We start from the raw sequence: 15,280 nt of genomic DNA, 5'->3' as shown, positions 1-15,280 counted from the left end.
TGACGTTCATGTGTATAACCTTCTTATATTTTCATCCTTCAATAATCTTTCACATAAAACAACATAATTAGGCTCAAACGTCATATATTTAATCGCTAAAATTAATATGTAAGGTAAGCAATACACTAGAAATATACATTCATAGCCAAACATCATTAACCTACCATCATAGCAAGTCTCTTTATAAATATCTAGTATTGTAACCTGTAAATGAAGAAATAACATATTATAACTGATAAAAGAAAACTTATTATATCTGATTAAATTAAATAATTAACATCGTAAATTTTACCAGTTATCTGTAAATATAACTTATATGCATTCTATGTAGGATTCATCAGTATTCGAGAAGGCAAAACATAACAAAATTTTATCAGTGGATGGCAAGTCATGCGGGTTTCACATGACTAATTTCATGCACAAGCCTACATGCAAGGAACAGAGACACACATTTTCCCAGCAGAGTGTAAACAGGTCGGGTATTAAGGTTTTCCCTCGCCCTTCATTCAAGGAGCAACTAGGTATGATTTCTTGTGTGCTTGGCTTTAGACAACGTAGGCCAATTCATATTAATGAATTCAATACTTTAATTTGTTGCACCTTGTCAAATACCTATGACCCTACTTTCCATACCTCTGCATCCTTTTACTTTTTAGCGAAAATAGGTTCTTTCTTGTGTCATCATGAGTACCAAATTCTTCAACCAAAAAAAAGAAAAAGAAAATGAGTACCAAATTCTTTTTTGTCTCATACGGCTGATAATAACGTTGAAAAGGTAATTTTTTTAGATGGTTATAATCTATATTTATCTGTATCTATATTTATATATATATATCTATACTATAATAAAAGCCCGAAGGCCTTTAGCGAAATATAGTTCACTTATTTTACCCCTTTAAATAGATTTTACACAGTACAAAATTGTCATTTAAATCTTTCCCTATTATTTAGATATTTTAAATAAATTAAAATTATCATTATTTAATGTATGTAAAAACTCCTAAAATTTAGAATTTTGAATGCAAACAAAGAATTTGCTATTTTTCTCTCCTAACATTAAGAATACGATTTTTCTCCCCTAGTCTTATATTTTATGTGATGAAGTTTGTAGTACTAAAGTTATAGCCCGTTTGGCCAAGCTGCAAAAATCAGCTTATTTTGAGAAGTGCTTTTTTTCAAAAGTGTTTTTCTCAAAAGTACTTTTGGTGAGAAGCAGTTTGTGTTTGGCTAATTAGTTTGAAAAGCACTTCTGAGCAACAATTAGTTTTTGGCCAAGCTTTAAAAAACTGCTTCTAAGTGTATTTTTCTCAAAAGTGCTTCTCAAAAAAGTGCTTTTGGAGAAGCTATTTTTTTCTGCTTCTCCAAAACTGCTTCTGCTTCTCCTCAAAATCACTTTTTTTTTCCTTTCAGAAGCTTGGCCAAACACCTCAAATTAAGGCCAAAAGTGCTTTTGGCCAAAACAAAAGCACTTTTGGCCAAAAATAAGCTTGGCCAAACAGGCTATTAAACTAGTTAAATTTTTATATGATTAATTTTTTGAATAAAATTTACATACTACATTAAAGTTACAAGTCACACTATTAATAATCTAATATTTAAAATATATTTAAGAGAATAATGATTAAAAAAACGTTTTAACTTTCTAAATAGTATAATAAGAAAAAGTGACATAGAGGTAATATTATTTTTTTATGGTGAGAAAATTTGAGATAGAGTAGAAGAAAATAATTAAATCTTGCACATGTAAAACGAAAAAATTAATATGTGATTTAAATGTTTTAGCTATATAATACAAGATTATTAGTTTATCACTCCGTTCTCAACTCTAGTAGAGTTAATTGTGGCATGTTGCTGTTCACAGTTCGACTTAGTTGTATTTTTATTTTTGCTAAGTAAAAGATATTTCAAGGTAAATATAAAATTAGAAAAATTAGTTCGACTTTGATTGGTATTGTAAGTTTTTTCGGTTCATTTTGAATTTATTTCTTTTAGGTTTTTGCATTTTTCATCAAATATTTTTTTTCCGATTTTAGCCTTAAAAATTACATATATATCCAAGAGCTGGTTTATGAAACTCCTGAAAGCAAAGATTACTTAATTACGAGCAATCCAAAAAAGGATTGTCATTACAAACATTAAATTTAGCATCAAAATTAAAATTTTAAAAAAAGTTCTCAAATACAAAGCCATCTATATCTTCTATATTATTATTATTATTATTATTATTATTATTATTATTATTATTATTATTATTATTATTATTATTATTATTATTATTATTATTATATTAAAAGCACGAAGGCCCTTAGCGAAATGTCCTTCGCCTTTTTTGCCCTTTAAAAATAAATTTTATACTAAACAAAACTGTCATTTTAAGTTTTCTCCCTAATATTTAGGAGTTTTAAATAAACTAAATTAGTACGCTAAATCCTTCCTTATTTGAAGTATATACAAATTCTTAATATTAAATATCTTATATAAATCCTTCCTTATTTATATAACGTAACATAACAAATTTATTAATAAAAAGAAAACAACGTTTGAACAATTATTAATAATAATTTTATTAGTTAAAGATGTATACAATTACAGTAATAAATATGCATTCCATGTTGGGTATAATGAAGTTATGGATAATATTTCAAATATTTAATATTACAATTAATTTTTAAATTTTGAATGTCCTAATATCTTGAGCTCTGAGTTCAACTATAAATTCACCACTTTTTACTTTCCTAGATTTATAATGTTTCTTCAATTCTTTGATCTTTTCAATTAATAAATAAAGATCTTATTTCATTGAATGGTGATTTTATGAAATACGTTAGGAATGCATTATATATAGTTTAATAATATTTATATAATATTTTAAAGTTCTATAATTATTTATATGGACTATACACACACCAAGATCATAGCGAAATATCGTTTACCTTTTTTACCCTTTAAAATTTTATTTCACACTAGATAATCTAGTGTCATTTAATTATTTTCTTAAAATTTTGGCAACTAAATCTTTTCTTCTTGAAAAATGTAGAAACTCCTAATATTTAGAATTTAAAATTGAGCAAAATTTCACTAATATAAATCCTTATTCATTTGAATATTGTGTAAAGTAAAATATGTTAAAAGTAAAACCTTTAATTTAATTATTTTAAGATATGTAATATTAAACGCGTTAAAAGTTACATATTAAAGGCACACGAGATTAGTTCATCTAATATTAAGCATGTTATAAGTTATTTGTGGTTATTTTACGTGATTATTTTTTATTATGTAGTCAAATAATATTTTTATCATTACTTTGATAAGTTTAAAGTTCTCATAAATTATTTTGTTGGATTTTTTTAAAAATGTGGATCGTTAATTATTTTTCTCCGCCTTCTTAATTCCTTAATCCATTGACGGCTAATTATAGTTTTTTATATATGAGATAATTTGTGGTATAATATTATTTCAACATTAGTAATTCTTAGGCTTTAGATCGTTAATTATACATTTTATTTCTCCAGGAATTGTAGGACCAACCTTCACTCGCAAATTCCAAAAGATCAAAGTTTTCGGTTTTTCATTCATGTTATTATGAATATTTGTGATAAAACTATGTCACAAAAACATTTAACTAAATTTAATGTTGATATACCCTTTTTACTTTAAAAATGATTTTTTTTCTAAATAGTTGCCTACCAACAGTTTAAACTTTAAATAGCCGGCATATATATATATTATATATGTATAAAATTTATGTATAGTCAGTTGAAAAAAGTAAATAGGGAATCCTGTCGACTTTCTGTGTAAAGATCCCTTTAAAAATAAATTTTATATAAACAAAATTACTATTTAATTGTTTTCTTAATATTTTAAAACTTTAAAATCAATAAAATTTATGATTCAAAATATAGTTGCTGGATTTTATTTTATGCCATCGTAACTATTCTTTTTAAATTTGTCAAATTTAATTCATATAACATTTTTAATTAATTAAAGAAAAAAAGAATGTCTTTTATTAGTTAGGTGAACATGTTTGTGTCTTTTAGAATGAACTTGAAAATTATCACACACCCACACACACAAAAAAGTTGAAAATAGATTTTTTAAGAAAATAAAAAAAACTTTTAAATCTTCAAAGGTTATGTGTTCTTGCTGAAACTGAAAAGAAAATATGATAATTTGTGAATTTGAGGTGAGGAAGTCATAGAGCTGAAAATGAGTTTAAGCTAAATATACAGGAAGGTAAATATATTAAGGAATTCTATGAGACAGATTCTCTTATTTATTGAGTTATTTATATTCGATCAATATTTATCAATTTTAGGAGTTTAAATTTTTATTTTATAATGCAAATATAATTTTAATATACTATTTATGTATTTTTTTTTAAAAATTATTCATCAAGGGGTTACACGCGCAAAGCGCGTACTCTAAGGCTAGTCTATATCTATATTATTATAAAAGTACGAATAATTTAGGCTAAATGTTGAACGACTAAACTATCTCCGAAATATTGATCGATATTTATAACCTTAAATATTTATATAAATTAAGGATAAAATTGTAAATCACGTAAGGGTGGATTTCTTTTTCATTTAAACTCACTCGAGCCTACAAAGTCGATATTGGGTCGAATTATTTTTCGGACTCTATCGTTTTGGACTCTACTCCTCAACGCCTACTTCTTCTTGGACAAGACTATGCACGTGTCTCCATTATGCTTCTGGTGTGCTTTATTTTTAGGTTTTTATTATATAGCTAGACTTATTCTCTTATTAATTTCGGAACTATATTCTTTATTTCTTCCATTAATATGTTTAATTGTTTTCTTTTTTGTAGTTTACAAATAGTTAATATGCTTATGATATTCCATAAAATGAAGACGGAGACGAACCACACTTCATATCTATATTATTAGAAAAGCACGAATATTTCATGCTAAATTTTGAACGACGATAATATTTTCAAACTATTGATTGACTTTCTGTCCTTAAAAAAATTAAATACTTCTTCAAAAAATAATTCAATACAATATTGATGGAATAAAATATTCTCCAAAAATTAAATTATTTCTTCAATACTATTACTACAACAAAATCAGTGGATTCTCACAAGTGAGGCCCAGAGAGGATAGGATATTCACATGCCTTGCCCCCTTCAATATAGTATACAAAAATGTAAACTCAATAGATTCTTATTAAAAGTCAAGTAACTCTAGAAGTCTTCTACTTTAAAAGAGTCGTAATTAAAATCAATATAATTAAAACATTACGGCGTGGAAATTTGAGTCATATTTGGAGAAGCGATAAATATTTTTATTTGATTTAGGAATCTTAAATATTTACAAAGCTACTATAAAAAGAAAATTTAGTACTGTACGCTACAGACATTTATGACATTTTAAACGAAATGAAAAATTAGTACTACCCTTTAAAGTCTTAACTGATAACATACGTATAAAATTAAAACCAAATTTAGCTAGATGTCTTTTGTGATATATTTTATGTTTCTAAATATTAGGAGTTACTATATAGTTTTTTTAAAAAAAAAAGATTTAATAGTAAAAAATTATTAAAATTTTAAAGTGAAATAATAAAAATAATAATTAAATGACAATATTTTTCAATGTAAATCTAATTAATAAAAAGATCTAGGGATTTATATGAATATCTTTCTTTTTGCATAAAAAAATTGATCATAGATTATAATGAAATGGTTCTAATAATACGGATGGAAGTGTGCTCTTTAATCCATTTATTTACTTAAGTATGAGTAATAACTCCTTTAAAAATTTCTCAACGCATAACAATGGATGTTGGATTAAATTTCTTAAAAAGAGTTCGTGTGAGTTTCCTATATATCGAAGTTTAATAATTTTTAGTGATTAATTTATTTTCATAATTAGATGCTCTTATACCATGAAGTTGTCTATAACTTCAAGATTTACGATCAATTTATGTCCATTTAAAAATAAAACTGTCGCAAGATATTATTATCAATGTATTATGTGTGGTGCTTGGTTAATAATAATTTTGACAAAAAACAATTAAAACAAAGATTGGATTGGCTCCGTGATGGAAGTAAAAATACATTAAAATATTCATATATAATGTGAAAATCTATTGAACCTTTCCAAACAAATAGGATGTTTGCATAATATAAGGTATTAATTTTATGATATTCTTGAAGAAAATGTACATCGTTTTCTAAATATTGAATTTATGAATTTAGGTTTATCCTATCTATCGTTTTCATATTTATCTTATTCTAGTTAATAATTATTTATTTTTTATAAAATAATATTAGTATTATTATTTTTAAGGTACTGATTTGTCGAGGGCAAAGGCGGGGACAAAAGGTTGTACCGGTTGGCCAAAATGAGAGAGAGGAAAGCCCGTGACTTAGACCAAGTCAAGTGCATCAAGGACGAGGATGGAAAAGTGTTGATGGACGAGGTACTTATTAGGAGAAGATGACAGCCATACTTCCACAAACTGTTGAAGGAGGAGGGGGATATACGCATTGTGCTGGGTGAGTTGGAGCACTCCGAGAGTCGGTGTGATTTTGGGTACTGTAGGCGGATTACGGTAGAGGAGGTGGAAGGGGCGATGCGTAAGATGTGCAGGGGAAGAGCGACGGGGCCAGACGAAATCCCGATGGAATTCTGGAAGAGCGCGGGGCGGGCAGGTTTGGAGTGGCTCACTGGACTGTTTAATGTTATTTTTAAGACAAAGAAAATGCCTGAAGAATGGAGGTAGAGTACGATGGTTCCATTTTACAAGAACAAGGGTGATATCCAAAATTGCAATAATTATAGGGGTATAAAGCTGTTGAGTCACACTATGAAGGTTTGGGAGGGGGTGGAGGCCAGGGTGAGGAGGTGCGTGTCTATTTCCGAGAATCAGTTTGGATCCATGCCGGGGCGTTCGACTACGGAAGCGATTCATCTAGTAAGGAGATTAGTGGAGTAGTACAGGGAGAGGAAGAAGGGTTTGCATATGCCTTTTATTAATCTTGAGAAAGCATACGATAAAGTTCCGAGAGAGGTCCTGTGGAGATGTTTGGAGGTTAGCAGTGTTCCGGTATCGTACATTAGTATGATTAAGGATATGTATGATGATGCTAAGACTCGGGTGAGGACTGAGGGTGGTGACTCGGAGCATTTCCCTGTGGTGATGGGGTTACACCAAGGATCGTCTCTTAGCCCATTTTTATTTGCCTTGGCGATGGATGTATTGTCGCATCACATCCAAGGGGAGGTGCCTTGGTGCATGCTATTTGCCGATGATATAGTGTTGATTGACGAGACGCGTAGCGGAGTTAATGCGAGGTTGGAGGTTTGGAGACAGACCTTGGAGTCTAAAGGTTTCAAACTGAGTAGAACCAAGACAGAATACTTGGAGTGCAAGTTCAGTAACGAGACCCATGATGCAGACGTATAGGTTAAGCTTGATGCTCAAGTTATCCCCAGGAGAGCAAGTTTTAAGTATCTCGAGTCTATTATCCAAGGTAACGGCGAGATTGACGAAGATGTCTCGCATCGCATTGGAGCGGGATGGATGAAGTGGAGGCTCGCTTCCGGTGTTTTGTGTGATAGGAATGTGCCGCTAAGAATTAAGAGTAAGTTTTATCGAGTGGTGGTTCGACCGGCTATGCTGTATGGGGCTAAGTGTTGGCCAGTCAAGAACTCCCACGTGTAGAAGATGAGAGTAACAGAGATGAAGATGTTGAGATAGATGTGTGGGTGTACCAGGAGAGATAGATTAGGAATGAAGCTATCCGGGATAGAGTGGGAGTAGCCTCCATGGAGGACAAGATGCGGGAGTCGAGGCTGAAATGGTTCAGACATGTTAAGAGAAGAAGCATTGATGCACATGTTAGAAGGTGTGAGAGGTTGGCCATGGAGAGTTTGAGAAGAGGTCGAGGTAGGCCTAAGAAGTATTGGGGATAAGTGATTAGGCAGGACATGGCGATGCTTCAGCTCACTGAGGACATGACCCTTGATAGGAGAGTGTGGAGGTTGAGGACTAAGGTAGAAGGTTAGTAGATAATCTATAGTTGTTCACCGATAGTCTTAGTAGTATGCATGTCCCTTCATATTCTTAGTTTTTTATTATGTTATGTATTTTTGTTTGCCTCAGGTGTTGTATTCCCTGTTGCTATTATTTGGTACCACTTATCCTTTATCTCTCCCTTTTCTTTTATCTTCCATCTTTCTTCCTCCCTTGCTTTCCTCTTCTTCTTCTTGCCCTTCCTGAGCCGAGGATCTATTGGAAACAACGTAGGGGTAAGGTTTGCGTACAGATTACCCTCCCCAGACCCCACTTGTTGGGATCAAACTGGGTTTATTGTTGTTGTTGTTGTTGTTACTGATTTGTTGAGGGGTACATATTTTATTTTTAGAACATCGGAGTAATAGAATCTTTTCAAAGTATCTATTCTCGTGTGTCATATTATTCTGGATTACTCTTGACAGTACATATGTACAGTAGAGATTACCAAAAAATTTAAAAAATTAGTTTAACTCAAATAATGTGAATAAATTTCAAAATTATCCTGAAAAAGATATACTTCTTCATAATTTTGAATTAAAAAAAGGTGTGTACTCGATAATAGTTATTATGGTTCGTGGTAATTGAGAAGAAAAGAACTCCTAAATAATCAATAAAATCTTCCGAACTGGAACTAATCGAGAACGAAGAAAAAAGAGAAAAAATGAGTGGTAAGTTAATTACTCTTATAAGAGCATGAATGGTATCACTTGTAGATAACTACAAGCTAATATTGTTGATATATCATAGGCCAAAAGCTTCTAAGCTTTCCTATAATGCAATCATAAATAGAATGCAAGATTTTAGGTTCAATCTACCCCAAATTATATCATATGTTCACCAAAGTAATTCCTTGCCCAAACTGTTCATATAAATCAGTATGAGTAAGAAATAACAATCATTATGAGAAGTTTATGGTATAAATTAGTTAAAAGAGTTGTGTCTTTGATATCTTCATAAGCTACAATAAATCAACTCCTTTTTGGTAACAAGAATTAGTCGCATTTATCATCACATTTCTAATTATTATTGATATCTTAAGTTGCTTTTTTATCCCATCTTTCTCTACTCAGTTCTAGGGGTATATGTAATAAAAAAAAAAATTACATTTCAAGAATGATGGGATCACACTGGATTTGTTGTTGTTATTGTTGTTGTACATTTTAAGGGTTATTTTATTATAGATATTTCTATTATTTGGTGTCCCTTGATATAAATAAATGACTAAATCATCATGTGTCGTTATTAACGTACAACACACGTACATAGAAACTAGTTATTATAAAAGCACGAATAAGTTATGCTAAATATTGAACGATTAAAATATCCTTAAAATATTGATCGACTTTTATGCCCTTAAATATTTGTATAATTTAAGGATATAATTGTAAATCACCCACGACTAGAATTCTATTCCGATTCAAATTATACATACGAGCAAAAAAAAAAAAAAACGTGTGAAGGTGAAATACCCCTATCCAAATTAATTTTGGATTCATCCTCCAGCACTAACACGCCAATACCATCTCCAATATTGTACAACAATAAGACAAACCAAAAGAAAACACAATAATATGATATACAATCCACACCAAGTCAACAAAGAATTTATAAAAAGCGCTCTCATGTGTTTAAATTCAGTGAATAAAGGCAATACATATAAATCCTTTACTGGTAGTTTAATTTTATGTTTTCATCAGTATTTCAAATTGCAGCCATTAATTTTTATTATATTTTGCCAGTCTCTTTTTAGATTATGTATTCCACAAGTTTCATGTTGATAAATCACCGGATCCGGTGACTACTTGTAACGTTGTAACGACCCGATCGGTCGTTTTAAACTTTTGCACTTTGATCGTCAGTTCCCGGGCATGACTTTCCCGTGTAATGTATTATGACTGATGTAGATCGTTGGTTTTGGTTTTCAGGAAAAATCGGAAAGAATTTGAAGGAACAGTCTCAGTTGAAAGCTTTAAATTTGAAAGGTTTGACTAAGAATTGACTTATTTGTATATGAGCTCGGATCGGAAATTTTATGCTTTGGATAGCTTCGTTGGGTGATTTATGACTTAGGAGTGCGATCGGAATGCATTTTGGAAGTCCGTGGAAGGATTTGGCTTGAATTGGCAAAGTTAATATTTTGGCGAATTCCGGTTGATAGGTGAAATTTTGATCCGAGGGACGGAATGGAATTCCGAGAGTTGTTGTAGCTTTGTTATGTCATTTGTGATGTGTGTGCAAAATTTCAGGTCATTTGGACGTCGTTTGGTCGACTTTTTGATCGAATTCGGATTTCGGAAGTTTTGGAATTTTTAGTCTTGAATCCGAGGGTGATTTGATGTTTTGATGTTGTTTTGAACATTCCGAAGGTTGGAACAAGTTTGAATTATGTTATGGGGTGTGTTGACAAGTTTGGTCGGGGTCCCATGAGTCTCGGATAAGTTTTGGAAGAGTTTTTGGAAGATTTTGCTGTTTTGAGCATAAACATGTAATGATCCAAAGATCCATTTTTAGTTATAAAGATTGAAATTTGATTTCGAGACTTCCGGAATTTTGATAATGAATTATAGGACTGATCTGGAAAGTTTGGTCTAATTTCATCAAGTCGCAATTGGTTTTTTGACACAAAACATGAGTTAATTGTTTAACGAGCGAAATGGGTCTTGAATTGAGGCAAATGAGCTCCGAATTGAGTTTCGACTGAAGGGCTATGTTCGTATTATTATTTTTGACTCATAGGAACAAGAATCATCGAATTCCGAGTTCATATGATGGAGTTAGAGCCTTTTTAGTGAAAAGAAAAGTTGTTGCAATTTTCTGGGCAGTTTCTGCATTTTTCGCACGTGTGAACAGTGACCGCACCTGCGTGAACAGGACCCCCGTGAACAGTACCGTGAATAGTACCCCGTGTGCAGTACCCCGTGAACAGTACCATGTGAACAGTGTGAACAGTAACGGATAAAATGTTAAATTCTGGAAAATGGGACGAATCCCATTTTCCATTTTTACCAAATTGGAGCTCGGGGAGAGGCGATTTTCGGGAGATTTTCAGAGAAAACAACGGGGTAAGTGTTCTTAACTTAATTTTGGTTAGATTACCCGAATCTATTACTAGTTTTAGCATTTAATTGGTGATTTTAGTTGAGAAAATCTTGAAAACCCTCTTGGTTTAATTTGAAGATTTGAGGGTCGCGTTGATGTCGGATTTTAGTAAAATTGGTATGGTTGGACTCGTGGTTGGATGTGATTTCATATTTCGTAATTTTTGTTGGGTTCCGAGATGTGGGCCCCACGGGCGAATTTTGAGTGCAATTTCGTATTTTTAATGGAAAATGTAGAATTTCATATGGAATTAATTCCTATAATTTTTATTAATTGAATCGAATTATTGTGGCTAGATTCGAGGCATTCGGAGGTCGATTTGAGAGACAAAGGCATCGCGAGCGAGAGGATTAGCCGGTTCGAGGTAAGTAATGATTGTAAATACTGTTCTGAGGGTTTGAAACCCCGGATTATACGTCATTGTGTTACTTTGAGGTGACTTTCACGCTGGATGACAAGCGTGGGGTAGAGCACCGCTGGGGATTGTGACCTAGTCCATCCCGAACGAATATTTTAATGCGTATTTGATAGTTAATTGTTTGACATTATTATATTTTTGGGTGGTATGCCATGTTTGGGGCCTTGTGCCGACTTGTTAAGACCCTTAGGGGCATTTTTACTATCTTTCCTCACTCTATTTGTTTGAAAGCATATTCTCAGTCATGTTTTACCTGTTTACTGCTCAAATCTGGCTTTATCACTATATTCTTAAATGAGAGAAATATGTGGGCTGAGATCCCTACCTTATATTATTGTGCCCGAGAGGCTGTGATTATAATGACTGAGAGGGGTTGAGGACCCAATAGTGAGGATATTATATATGATATTGGATCGGGCTGCACGCCACAACAAATACATATATTGGATCGGGCTGCACGCCGCAGCAAATACTTATATGGACCGGGCTGCGCGCCGCAGCAAATATGCAAATACATATATTGGATCGGGCTGCACGCCGCAGCAAATACTTATATGGACCGGGCTGCGCGCCGCGGCAAATATGTAAATATATATATATATAGATCGGGCTGCACGGATCGGGTTGCACGCCGCAGCAATATAGCGCTTGGGCTATAGGAGCCCCTCCAGAGTCTGCACACTCCCAGTGAGCGTAGTCGACTATTTATATGGATCGGGCTGTGCGCCACAGCGATGTATGGATCGGGCTGCACGCCGCAGCAGTTACTTTGATTTCAGTCATTGTGAGAGATATACGGATCGGGATGCACGCCGCAGCGGTTACTATATGCTACCAATTGAGCGTGAATGCTGAGTGCGAGTACTGATTGGTAAGAGTTGAGTCACGAGTGACAGAGAGGCTATCCCGAGGGGCGATATATATATACATGCATATGAGTGGTGTTTTGCCTGAGAGGTCTGTTTATGGACTTAGAGGCCTGTTTAAGGACTTATTGATTTCACTCCTCTTAAAATGAGTTTCTATCGAATATGTTGATTTATTGACTGTTTTCACTCATCTTTATATTGAGCATCTGTCGGAAAGTTGCACAAATGTTTTAAAATAACTTTTATTTAAACTGGGGTTTATGAGATGTTCAGAAATTAATCACTGATTTGACATTGGTTATTTCCACTGAGATTTTTAAGTTATGAAGTGTTTGTGATTACTGTTTTGCCCGAGGGGCTATTTTACGAACTATGCTTTGCCCGAGGGGCCGATTATGACTTTAATCTCTATTATTATTTTAAATGATATTGAACCCCTACTGAAACTGTTGGAAGGTATTTCAAAGATGATTTTTACTAAAAGCTGGATTTTAAAAGGGAAGATTGACTCGTATTATGATTTGAAAGCCTGTTGTGTTTATTGAACCCAGCGTAACTGTGGATTCATTGTTTCCTACTGCTCAGCCTTTATTTACTCTTATTACTTACTGGGTTGGAGTACTCACATTACTCCATATACCTCGTGTGCAGATTCAGGTATATCGGAACCCGGTAGCGGGTGTTGATAGCTCAGCCGCGGGTGTTGATAACTCCATGGTTGATCATTTTGAGAGCTTCTTGGTGGAGATTAAAGAGGGATTCAAGGGGGAACGACTTGAGGTAAGTTTCTTGGACTTAGAAATCATTTTTATTGTGAATTCCACCTAGAGATTCATGAAATATAAGCCTACAAATCAAGAACTAGGGCTTGAATTTTGAAACCAAACAATTAGGATTTGATGGGTCATTTGAACTCGGATTTGGGAGTTCTTGGTATGTATAGACTCGTGGCGAGACAAAAAATCCGATGATGGTAATTTTTTGAGTTTTCGAGACGTGGGCCCGAGGCTCGGGTTTTGTCTAATTCGTGAATTTTGATATTTTTCGATTGTTTTCGATTGGGTATTGTCTCTTTAGCATAATGCGACATATTCGTTGTGATTTTGGGCAGATTCGTCGCACGAGGAGGGTAATTTGAGAGGCAAGGGAATAGCGAGCTAGACTTAGACCGTCTTGAGGTGAGAAATTGATGTAAATGATGTCTTGAGGGTTTGAAACTCCGGAATTTTACATCGTAACGCTATATTGAGGTGACTTGCACGCCGGATAACGGGCGTGGGTTAGAGCACCATTGGGGATTGTGACTTGGTCCGTCCCGAGAGATGTTTGTACCATGTTTTCTACTTGAACTAAATTGAGAATCATCCTTACTTAGATTTAATTGTTACATTTGGGCTTCTTGCCAATTATTTGAATCCTTCAGGGATTGATATCATTGCTTTCGCATATTTTGCATATCATTTGACCTCAGTCCAAGGTTTTAAATACTATTTTCCAAACTCGGCCATCTTTCTAAGATTTAAAAAAAAACTTAAATGATATTTTTAAATGATATTTCGGGCTGAGAACTACTGTTTTACAAATGCCCAAGGGGCTTATGATGGTTTCTGGACTGAGCATGGATCGGGCTGCGCGCCGCAGCAGTATTACATTGATATTGAGGCCGAGAGCCTGGTTGATTATACTGAGATTGATATGAGGCCGAGGGCCTAGATTTGATGCCACGAGATGGCTTGATATTGCGCTTGGGCTGTAGGAGCCCCTCCGGAGTCTGTACATGCCCTCAGTGAGCGCCGTCGACGATAAATAAATGGATTGCTCGGGCTGCACGCCGCAGTGGGTACTAGAGTGTACCATCATATGCATTACATTGCACTCATGCATTTGTTTTTATCGGTTATACCTGTCTCAGTATTTGGTACTCTAATTTAATTGACTTGTTGCTTCACTATTTGTTGTTCTAAACTACCAGTTATAGTTTACTTTGTATTTTTCCATGATTTCTTATTCTCAGCCTTTATTTATGTTTATTACTCACTGGGTCGGAGTACTCACATTACTCCCTGCACCTTGCGTGCAGATCCAGGTACACCACAGGCTGAGTGAGGATTTGTTTAGCTGAACAATAGTATCCGGGAGTATTGAGGTAGCTGTATGGCATTTACAGCCTTTATCTCTCCCCTCTATCTCTATCTTTTATTCCGCATTTTTCCTAGACAGACTTGTAATAGGTGGATATTCTGTATTAGAGGCTCATATTCGTGACACCGGATTCTATTGGGTTATGGTGTGGTATTTTAATTGAACTTCCGCAGATTTTATTATTAATTATACACTTGAATGTAATGACTTAGTAAATTCTCTGTGATATTTATCTATAATCTGAATAAGAATTTGGGATAATGTTGTTGAATGGTCGGGCTTGCCTAGCAGTGTGTTGGGCGCCATCATGACCGGGGTTGGGGTCGTGACACTTTTTCCCTCACCCAGGTTTCATCCCAAGTTATGAGCCGGTTTAGTAGAGTCTCGCGGATCGGTAAGGAGACGTCTGTATTTATCCTCGAGAGGCTGCAGAACCTTTAGGAAAACTTCATATTCTTGAAATTCTTGTCGTGCGACTTTGTTGATCCGAACACTAAAAATTTCTATCATTCTATTCTCTCGCAGATGGCGAGGACTCGTGCTACTGGATGAGGCGGACGACCACCAGTGCCACCCACTAATGCCACCAGAGGCCGTGGGCGCGGTCGTAGGCGTGGCAGAGGTGGAGTAGCGCGGGCAGCACCTGTTAATCCGCCAGCTGCCCCAGTTCCAGATAAGGCTCCAGCAGCTGTACCAGTTCAAGCACC

This window comes from Nicotiana tabacum, chromosome 3 (genome assembly GCF_000715075.1).
Source record: "Nicotiana tabacum cultivar K326 chromosome 3, ASM71507v2, whole genome shotgun sequence".
Lineage (NCBI taxonomy): Eukaryota > Viridiplantae > Streptophyta > Magnoliopsida > Solanales > Solanaceae > Nicotiana > Nicotiana tabacum.
This window is presented reverse-complemented; position numbering follows the sequence as displayed.